Source organism: Quercus robur, chromosome 9, assembly GCF_932294415.1.
Source record: "Quercus robur chromosome 9, dhQueRobu3.1, whole genome shotgun sequence".
Lineage (NCBI taxonomy): Eukaryota > Viridiplantae > Streptophyta > Magnoliopsida > Fagales > Fagaceae > Quercus > Quercus robur.
The window spans coordinates 28,291,840-28,303,386 of NC_065542.1; the positions used below are offsets into that span (position 1 = coordinate 28,291,840).

General features: G+C 35.5%; 1 long non-coding RNA gene across 1 annotated transcript; it reads right to left on the minus strand.

Annotated features, from left to right (window-relative positions):
* Nucleotides 1-8,049: 8,049 nt before the first annotated feature.
* LOC126699408 (uncharacterized) lies at nucleotides 8,050-9,649 on the minus strand. The gene is made up of 4 exons (XR_007646788.1): nucleotides 9,566-9,649; nucleotides 9,365-9,469; nucleotides 8,929-9,274; nucleotides 8,050-8,256 (listed from the first exon to the last, which is right to left on the minus strand). It is a non-coding gene; the product is annotated as an uncharacterized LOC126699408 (long non-coding RNA).
* Nucleotides 9,650-11,547: the final 1,898 nt, after the last annotated feature.

Below are 11,547 nucleotides of genomic sequence, written 5' to 3' on the forward strand. Positions count from 1 at the left end.
CATTTTACTTTCAAACCTGTTTCTGTTTCAACCATGGCCTTCCACTTCTTAAAGGTTTCAAATACATCAAATTTATTTTTTAGAAAATAAACCCATACCTTTCTGCTTGAGTCATCAATAAAAGTGATGTAGTACCTTGAACCTCCAAGGGATGCAACTGGAGAAAGCCCCCAAAAATCAGTGTGTACTAACTCCAATTTTCCAGCCTTCGGTGTCCTGCCAGTTTTCAAGAAGCTCACATTTTTCTGCTTTCCTAAGATGCAACTTTCACACATGTCAAAATCAATGGACTTCAATTCTGGTAGTTTTCCTTTTGACAGCAGCATCTTCATCCCTTTCTCACTCATATGACCAAGTCTGCGATGCCATAGGCTTGTATCAATACTTGCATCAGTAACTGCAATTGTGTCTCTTGGACTTGAGGTCATGTACAGAGTACCAGTCTTCTTTCCACGAGCCAATACCTTAGCTCCCTTTGTAACCTTCCAAGTACCACCAACAAATAGTATTGCATGTCCTTCATCATCAAGTTGTCCAACAGAAATCAGATTCGTCCTCAGGTCAGGAATATGTCGAATCTTCTCCAGTAACCAAACAGACCCATTGGGCAACAATATTCGAACATCTCTCATACCCACAACATCCAAGGCTGAACCATCAGCCAAATAAACCTTACCAAAATCACCTGCAACATAATTCTGTATGATTTCTCGGTGTGGAGTGGTATGAAACGAAGCTCCTAAATCCAAAACCCAATCATCAAGTGGACTGTCTACTGCAAGAAGTAATGCATCATGTATCTCTTCTGTTACAGCATTAGCAGAATCATCTTCATTCTTCTTCTTAGGACTTTTGCATTGATTCCTAAAGTGACCTATTTTCCCACAATTCCAGCATTTTACTTGTTGGCCTGATCTAGATTTACTTCTGTTCCGATTAGAATTTCTGGATTTTGATCTGCCTCAATTTGAATTTCTGTTATTACCTCTGCCTCTTGTCTCAAGGTTTAGGGTAGAACCAGATCTTGAGGATTCACCTGCATCTCTTCTGCGAATCTCCTCAGCCAGAATTAAATCTCGTATATCATTGTACTTGAATTTTTTCTTTCCTGTAGAATTACTTACTGCCATCCTCATTGCCTCCCAACTGTTTGGCGAAGAAGCCAAAACGATCAGTGCACGGATCTCATCATCAAAGTCAATTTCTACAGACGACAATTGATTTGTGATAGTGTTAAATTCATTCAGATGTTGTGCTACTGATGCATTCTCTGCCATCTTCAGATTGAACAGTTTCTTCATCAAGTGCACTTTATTGTTTGCTGACGGCTTTTCATACATACCAGACAAAGCCTTCATCAGATCTGCTGTGGTCTTCTCCTTTACAACATTGTGTGCAACAGACCTAGACAGAGTTAACCTAATAACTCCCAATACCTGTCTGTCAAGAAGAGCCCATTCCTCAGCCTTCATAGCCTCAGGTTTTTCCCCTAGAAGCGGTAGATGCAACTTCCTCCCATAAAGATAATCCTCGATTTGCATCCTCCAAAATCCAAAGTCTGTGCCATCGAACTTTTCTATTCCAGACGCCTTTCCTGCTTCCTCTGCCATTGCTCTCACTTAAACCTAACCCTAGGCTCTAATACCAGTTGTAGGGAATTTAACCAAAAAACCCAACCTGTGAGAAACAAAATAAACAGAGAAAACACACGTCAAAGAAAATAATCACACACACAAGACAATATTTACGTGGTTCGGCAATTTGCCTACGTCCACGGAGTTGCAGGGATTTCACTATTATCAGGGAAAATACAATAGCGCACGAGAACACTCTCAAGAAACCCAAATCCCAATTACACCCTAGCACTCTCTCACAGAAAAAATAAGAATAGAAGCTGGCTGCCTCTCTTTTCTCTATTTTCTCTCATGCGGTTTGCTCACTAGGTTAATTGGAAATTTTCTTAAATCAATTCTCTTCTTTTTAGCCACATATAATTAAGTACATATATATATATATATATATATATATATATTACTTTATGTAAAGTCGGCTGAGTGGGATTCCTAATACAACTTGTATTAGGTCAATTTATGGCCGGATTGGGCCTTATGGGCTTGTGGCAAATTCAAGCCACACTAACAGAGATTTGAATCTTGATATCTCTTTTGGATTTATCAAAATGTGCCAATTAATTGAATTAATAAGCTTTTGGTGATCATTATTCTTTCATTCCTTACACATTTAGTGAATGTTAGAAATTGGGAATAAGTGAGCTAGCTAGTAACCTTAATCAAGATTAATTACTTACCCAACTCTAGGGATGGACTAGGAATTTTTGTTTGGGGGCTAAAATATTACAGTATTAATATACCAATTAAGATAAACTTGATGCAAGATATATTAAGACCTGCCTATATACATACATGTGGATATATATATATATATATAATAATCATGAATATTAAAATTTTAATATTGGAGTAAATTATAACTCATAAATATATACTACATACCAATTCATAAACTTCAAGCGGGTACCATGACCATCTAGGGACTATGCCTCGTGAACTAGAGGTCATTAGTTTAAATCTTCCATTTTCTTACATTTCGTTAGAGATGGGAAGTGTAATGAAATGAAAAGGATTAAGAGGAAACTTTTTAAGAATATCAAATCCATTCTATTGTCAAAGAATTTAGTAGGAAGCTAGGAATGAAATAGGAAGAGAGTGTTCATTATATTTCATTTCATCTTATGAATCCTTCTTAAAATTAGGAGGAATATTCATTGTTTTACTGAAATAGAGGTAAAATGTAAGGTGCAAGGTTGTAAATAATGGGAGGCTAGGAAATATTTTTTATATATTTATTTTAATGATAGAGGAGCAAAAGACCAGTACGCAAAGTATTGATATGTTTTTATCTCTTTTTTTTTTTTTTTTTTATTATTATATTCATTTTTGTTTTGCATTACATGAATAGCTTATATGGAAGCCTTGGGGCAGTTACTAAACTGCTTTTTTATTTTATTTTATTTTTAATTTTTAATTTCATAGTTGGGAAACGGAGAAACGGAGATTTGAATCCTAAATATCTTTGTTGAAAATATAAAAGTATTAGTTAAATTACAAAACCACCTTGCTAAAATTACAACTACAAAAAACAAGGGCTATAGCCGTGTTTTCTATAGTCGTGTTTTTTAAACTGTGGCTATAGGTCTGAGCCTATAGTTGCGTTTTTCCACCCGCGACTATAAGCTAAGACCTATAGTTGCATTTTTAAAAATCGCGGCTATAGACTCGCTTTGGGTTGCGTTTAAAACGCGGTTATAGATTGGATCTATAGTTGCGTTTTTTAAATGTGGCTGTAAGCTTAGTCCTATAGGTGCGTTTTTACAATGTAGCTATAGGCTCAGACCTGTAGCTATGTTTTTTTGAAACGCGACTATAGACCATCTTTGGGCTGCGTTTAGAAATGCGGCTAAAGCCCTCTACATTGGTTTTGTCAATAGTCGTGTCTTTAAAAACGCAGCTATAGGTTTTTTTTTTTTTTTTTTTCATTTTTTTTCTTGCTAAATCTGTAATTCCTGCCCAAATAATTTATGCTATGTTCCCAACCAATAATTATTTGCAAGCACTCAACAAAAAATATACATAAACAGTTCCCAACCAATTGCCAGCAAACAGATAATTTCATTACCAAAAACTAAACAAGTTCCCAACAAAAAATTGCCAAAAGTAGGAGATTAAATTACTTCTCTAGAACAAGTTCTAGACCACCATCCTGTACAAACATGCCAAGAGGGTCGACTTCTACACCACCATCCTATACAAACATGGCAAAAGGGTCAACTTCTACAACACCATTCTGTACAAACATGCCAAACTTTAGGATCACCCCTTCTTTATTTATCAAAAATAAAGTAAAATAAAACTTAACAAAATTTAAAGAAGGAAGGAAACTTTGCAATTAGCAGCAGTCATGTGTTACTCAGTGTTAGTCTTACTAAGCATAAGCCCCCACAATTTTAAATCACTAGAAGCAAAAGATGCCATAATTTTTTAATCGCCCATTTAGCCTATTGTATCACCTTTTGTTTTAATGTTATACAATTTGGAATTTACACATGATAATAATTACTGCGAAAAGGAGAAGGAAAAGAATGCACAACATTCAAATAAATATGGGATTGGTAGAAACAAATTGTAAGCCATCTAGAAGTCCTCCATTGTCTATTCTTTGTGTTGTAATTCCTAAAAGTAGAGGAGTGGGGGGTAGATGAACCACATAACACAAATACAACTCAACAAAACACCACATAACCCTCAATCCCAATAGTTGCCTCACCACCATGAATGATTTTTTTTCCTCTTCAAAACCTATGTGCCAGGGACTAAAGCAACAAACCAAAGAGTGAATTGAAGGAGGCCAAGGAAGTCATTAGGCCCCAAAGCCCCCTTATTAGAACTTTTCAATTTGTTATGATAGATAAACAAAAATTTTACTTTGACGATTAGAAAATTATTCTTCATATGTCCTATTGAACAAACTGAATATCTTTGCTTTGGTTCCCCCATCTAAAGTTTCCTAGACCCGTCGCTGTGGACAACACTTTTGACATTAAACTTTTAATATTGTTTGCCAAAATGCTAGATCTAACAAATAGAAAATTTAAATTCAAAAGAACTAGAGGGGCATACAAATCAAATGTAGCAGAGGCCCTTAAAATACAAGAATAAACTTTAGCTGTGAATTATGGGTTTCTTGGATTGTATGGCAGCTGGGTTTTCGATAAAATTTGGACTAGGGTGGCAAGTGAAACTAAGTTGGGTCTGTCAAAGACGGTTGAACAAGATCGAATTTTGCTCTCTTACCAAAGTTGATGTAGCACAAAATTTTCTAAAGAATTTTGCAGGAAAGAGGAAACTCCCCATGTCCACAGGTAGTATACTAGGGATGCTCCAAAATTCAATGAAAGTTTCATAAATTTAGAAATTCCTCCAAGAACATGAATGCTGAATTCCTTCTAAAGTACATTGCTTTCTTTCTTTCCAAAGGGTCCGCATGACATATAGTGGAATGGCTCCTCGTAGATCAGCAAGATGTTTACCTTAAAGCCCTCTCCAACATGCCAGCAAATCCACTACCCTCTGTAGACTTATCCTAATGGAGTCCACACAAAAAATAAATAAATAAATAAATTTATAAAAAAAAAAAAAAAAAAACCATAAATTTTGCGCATAATCACAGTGAATTAGGAACCTCTAGCAGTTGTCAATGTGAAAAGAGCTACTTTAGTAGGAAACTTATTCTTCCAAATGCTTTTCCGTAGAAAGTATAGTGGGTTTCCAGTAGTAAGAACCTAATAATAAGACTTCAAAAATACCAATCCTAATAGGGGATACAACACATCCAATCTTCCCCATCCCTTGTAATTTTGGTGGAGTACAAAAGGCCGAGAAATTATTGTAAACTCCCCATATGCCAATCATGGACAAACCTGGTGAACAAGATGTCCTAATGAATAACTTCACCATTCCAAATCATAGTCCACCACAAAAAACATATTTATTTTGGGCTATACAATAGTGTTGAAGAAGCCTCCTTAAATCTAACCTCCCAACACAATAGATCAAGCCAAAAACAAACATGGAAGCCACTTCCCACCTATCACTTGACAAAACATTAGAGAACCTCCCACATGTTTCTCAAGAGACACACCATAGGGCTCCTTAAGCACTCCTAAAACCAGATTGCCCAGTTCATTTCCACACTTTATAATTACTACGGTTCTCCATAATGTATATGTTTCCATGGCATAAGGCCAAATCCACTTTCCCAACAATGCATTAGTAAAGCGTGCTAGACCTAATGCCCAATCTAACATATCAAACCAGGTCACAAGATGTCTTCCTACCGAGCAAAATTTAACACCATCTTCTAGACCTCCCCAAAGAAAATCTCATAGTAATTTCTTAAAATGATGAACGATAGTAATTAGCATGGGGAATAAAGAGTGGAAGTATGTGGGCAAACTAGAGAGAGTACTATTTATCAAAGTGGTTTGGCCTCCTTTTGATAAATATAGCTTCTTCTAGTCTGCAAACTTTCTTTTCATCTTCTCCAGCATTGGTCCCATATTGCTTTGGACTTATACCTAGCCCCCAAAGGAAGCCCCAAATATTTCACAAGCAAAGATTTTGCAGCCCAAAATCTCATCCAAAGCTGATATTCTTGAAGCATCTCCAATTGGAACCAATTTACTTGGATTAATCTTTAAGCCAAACACAGCTTCAAAACATAGAACAATTCATTTCAAATAGCCCATTTGTATTGCCATTTCCATAAAAAATCAAGCGTCATATGCATACAAAAGATTTGTGATCATCAATAGGTCAATGCCCTTCCTCCCACTGTAAACCCCTGAACATGCTGCCTATATACAGCCTTCAAATACCTCCATCATTATTACAAATAAGAGTGGCGATAGTGGGTCACCATGTCATCAGCCCCATAAATTAACTATTAAAAAATCCAAAAGGACTCCTATTTACCAAAATAGAGAATATAGCTGTGGAAATACCAAAAAAAAATCCATTTTCTCCACTGCTCTTTAAAACCATATTTCTCCAACGTGTAAAAGAAGCTTCTAATTGATGTGCTTATTCAATTTAAAAAAAAAATTATAAGTGTCTCAACTATTTTAATGCCCACACTACTAAGATTGGCTGGTTATTCAATTTAATTATAGTAGTTTGCTTTTAAAATCATCAAAAGAATAAATAACAGAAATTGGGGGAAAACAACAAAGATACAATCATCAAAACAAACATAATAGATGCTACTACAAGAAAAGAGTCTACTAGCGAGGGCCATATGCCCTCGCAAAAATTCAAATATCATCACAAAAGGTTATTAGTGAGGGCATATGGCCCTCGAAGGCCATCGTATTTGCTTTTGTTGCTAAAAGAGATTTTGCGACCATACCTTTGCAAATAAATAATTTACGAGGGCAATCCACCGTCGCTACTGAACAAATTCACCTTCACAAATATAGTACCAAATGATGAGAAAAGTCGATGACTTATTTTTAGTGAGAGGAAACAGTTGTCATTAACAACTATTTGTGAGGACCTTTATACCCTCGCAATTAGTTATTTGCGAATTCCAAATTGACGACATACTTTTTAGTGACAAATAATGGCATCGCTAAAATTTATTTGTGAGGGCTTTTAACCCCTCGCAACTTATTTTTAGCGAGGGAAAGTAGTCGTCATTAATAATTATTTGTGAGGACATTTATACCCTCGCAATAATGGCATTGCTAAAATTTATTTGTGAGAGCTTTTAACCCCCCACAACTTATTTTTAGCAAGGGGAAGCAGTCATCGTTAATAATTTTTTGTGAGAACATTTATACCCTCGCAATAATGGCATCGCCAAAATTTATTTGTATGGGCTTTTAACCCCTCGCAACTTATTTTTAGCGAGGGAAAGCAATTGTCATTAATAATTATTTGTGAGGACATTTATACCCTCTCAATAATGGCATCGCTAAAATTTATTTGTGAGGGCTTTTAACCCCTCGCAACTTATTTTTAGCGAGGGAAAGTAGTTGTCATTAATAATTATTTGTGAGGACATTTATACCCTCTCAATAATGGCATTGCTAAAATTTATTTGTGAGGGATTTTAACCCCTAACAACTTATTTTTAGCGAGGGGAAGCAGTCGTCGTTAATAACTATTTGTGAGGACATTTATACCCTCGCAATAATGGCATTGCTAAAATTTATTTGTGAGGGTTTGCAACTTATTTTTAGCGAGAGAAAACAGGTGTCGTTAATAACTATTTGTAAGGGACTTTGTCATCACTATAAAGTTCTTTATGACCAACTTTTTAAGTATCGGTGGTAATATTTTATATAATTTTTGAAATATTTTATTATTTTTTAATTTTTAATTTATTTTATATTATTTTTGTTTAACTATCATGTTACAATAGTACAATAACTACTAAAAATTGATACAATAGTCCAATAATTACTAAAAATGATCCATCGAAAGATAAAAATTCATATAAGTTCAAACTTTAAAATATAAAATATACAAAGAAATCCTGAAATTAAACCTTGTTTTAAACTTAAACAACTATTTTATGACAAGATCTATATTAGTCTTCCTTTGAGTCACTCTCCAAGTTGTTTTCAACCTCTATGTTATTGTTTGAGTTGTCCTCTTCATCTCTGCTAGTACCATCCTAAAAAATAAATAAAAAAACATTAAACATGAGTTAAAATGAAACAATTAAAGTGAATTTGTATTTATATCAATGCTTCAATAAATAAGTACACATACCATATCAAATCTAATCATATAATAATATGTCATAAACAAAAGTAAATTCCTTATGGTGGATAAGCTATATGCAAGGAAAGCTGTATTGCATCTTTACCTTTTTAGTAAAGAGGTTCTAAGACTGGTAAAAAAGTCAAGTTTGCTATTCATTGCTTTGTATTTAAACAGTGTACAACATCCCTACATATTGCTTATGGAGGCATAAAGCGACCACAAGAGCAGTTACCAATTCTGATATCCCTAAACCGCTCAGGGTAACTTTTTTAAAAAAAAAAATTAACAATAACAATAACTTAATTTGATTACTTAAACCACTATCAAAATTAAATATAAATTAAAATAATATAACAATTGTGTAAAATGTAAACCACAAAACACATATGATATACAAAATTAAATACAAAACCTATACACAGCTGTCAAAATAGTAGATAATGTCATAGTTCTATTATCATTTATCAAAACTAAATATAAAATAAAATAATAATATAATAGATGCAAGCTATAAAGCACAAAAAACCAATAGAAAGCTGTAGAAGATTCAAGAGGCAAAAGCATAAGTTTGAGATTGTACCATGGTAGCTAGATCTATGTCAGATTGTTGTGGTATGCCCATCAACTGCAACTTTTGTGCAAACTTCTCCTCAAGCTTCTCCACAACTTTTGCAAGTTTGGAATCCATTTCCTATCTAAAGACGTGCCTCCAAATCTTTTTTTCCTTTTGTAAAATCTTCTCTGCAATGTTTGCTACAACCTTTACCAGATGAAGTTAAGCCGTACACATCCTTAGCCTTAATACCTATTCACATGCCAAGAATACGACCATGACTTGGTTCACCAACCACTTCACAAAAGATCTGATAATCATTTGTCTTAGTACCTTTAGAAATAGCTTTGGCCTTTATCGCATCCATTTTTTCCTACACAAAAATAAAAACCACGTGGATAATCAAAACAACAAAAAAACTAAAGTTGATAACAAAATTAAAATTTTGGTATAAGTTGCATACATATAATGTCTTAGCATGATCAGTTGCCCATTCTTTGCCATCCTTCTTTGTGTGAAATTTCTTAAAGCAATCAATGGGGCTAGGCTCAGAGCCCGTCTCTAGATACTGCAATATTTAAAAGAAAAAACAGCATTGGTAAACTTATTAAACAACGTAAATACACAATAAAATGTAAAACTATTTGATGATAATATAATATACCATTTCATATCTGTACTTGGCTATTGGTACAGAACCTGTAGTGGAGAAAATTTTAGACTTATTTATGTTGTCCTTATTTGTCGATCTTGTCTCCTGCACGCAAAATTCATACACTAGAACATTAGTTTCTATGAAAATATTAACAAATAATGGTTAGAGAGAGAGAGAGAGAGAGAATTTATGACATGTATTCCATTTACACTCACCCTGCAATCTCCCACCATCCATTTATCCACCATCTCTTTCCAAAAAGGGGTGGGAATGAAGGAAGGACCATTCTTGTAACGATCTTCTTTCTCTTCACACTTCTGAAAAATTGGATTTCTTATGCGAAACTGTAAGGTTGAATTTATTCAACCATCTAATTGGCTTTATTCCGTGCCAAATTTGCTTGTAATTCAGCATTTAGTAACCCTGTATTTAGGTGGGTGTGTTGTAAGGGTAGTGAGTGAGATAGAGTGAAGATTGCTCAAGAGTGTGCAAGAAAACAGAGTGTCGCGGCTGGGACTCGCGGGTGCAAGCCGCCAGAAGCTGCACACGTGCCAAGCATGCTGGAAGATGAACAGTCATGCTAGCTGGAGCACTACAGGACAAAACAGGACAACTGGCCATACGGTTAACTCGCGACTGGATCTCGCGACTTGGTCAAGCCGCGAGGTCAAGCCGCGAGCCACCCCTGTTTTGGAAAAACCTGACGTTTCACATTCCTCTTCACTCCAGTATAAATACCCTTTTAACCCACGATTGAATGAGAGCTTCCAGAGAGAATTTTGAGAGAGAAACCCTAAAGAAAAACCAGATTGTTTCACCCACAATCTATACCTTAGAGTCTCATCAAATTCCCTCACTCTCTTCCTCTCCATTGTCAAATCCTTGAGAGGCATTATACCAAACCTGGTTCTCACCATTATCATCTCTGTGAGACAGTCATTTGGAGTTCTGGGAAGCAGTTAGGAAGGAGCCAATCTTCATTGGTTGATGCTACGGTGTAGTAGCGGAATCCGGGAAGCTAGAAAAGAAAAAGGTTCGGCGCAACCTCGTTGGAGCAAGAAGCTTGGAGGGCTTAGGTGCACTGGGTAGATTAGGCTTGGAGGGTCTATTGTTGTCCTTGTATCCCAACTGTATTTTCTAGTGGATTGATTACCGCTTGGAGGGCGGCGGAGAGGTTTTTCGCCGAGGTCTTCGGTTTCCTCTTCGATAACACATCGGGTGTTATCTCTGTGTTTGCATCTTCCTTCCTCTCTATCTCTGCCTTTACATTATCTGCTGTGGTTTATTTTGTTATGGCTTAGATAGTTGTTTAACCAATTTCATATCATAGCATATGTTAAGTTTCCGCACACTTGTTGTTTGACATATTGCTTGTGTTGGTTAAGTTGGTTTTTGGGGGTCTAAACGTTCAAAAGTGTTTTTGTACACGTTTTTGAACTTTCAATTGGTATCAGAGCGGGTACATTGCTGTTGGTTTTATTACCTCAGTGTGATCCTAGACCCCTGAGTTGTGGTTGTTGTTTTTGTTTATACCATGCTGAATTGTAGCTCAAGTGTTTGTGAAAATGTCTCTATGCATATGTCTGAAAGGTGTCTTACTGATGATCTTGTAGAGTTATTAATAACTAAGAAACATGCTAGAGTTTTTGTTCACATGCTGAAATATCTTGAGAATCAGAATCTTGTCTTACACAGTAGCATATCTGAATCAAAATCATTGATTAAGAAATATAAAAGAAAGAATAGAATGTTGTGTGAGATGATTGAGAATCTGAAAATGAAAAATCAATCTAAAAGTAGCATGAAACCTGATGATGAGTTTGTGTTTGAAGGTCAAGATTGTCTGTCACATGTGAACCTATTTGTGCATACCTCATTAAAGGTGTTTAATGCATGTTTGTGGTATCTTGATAGTGGGTGTTCCCGCCATATGACAGGGGATAAGTCACTGTTTAAGTCACTCAAAGAAAAGGTGGGTGACTATGTGACCT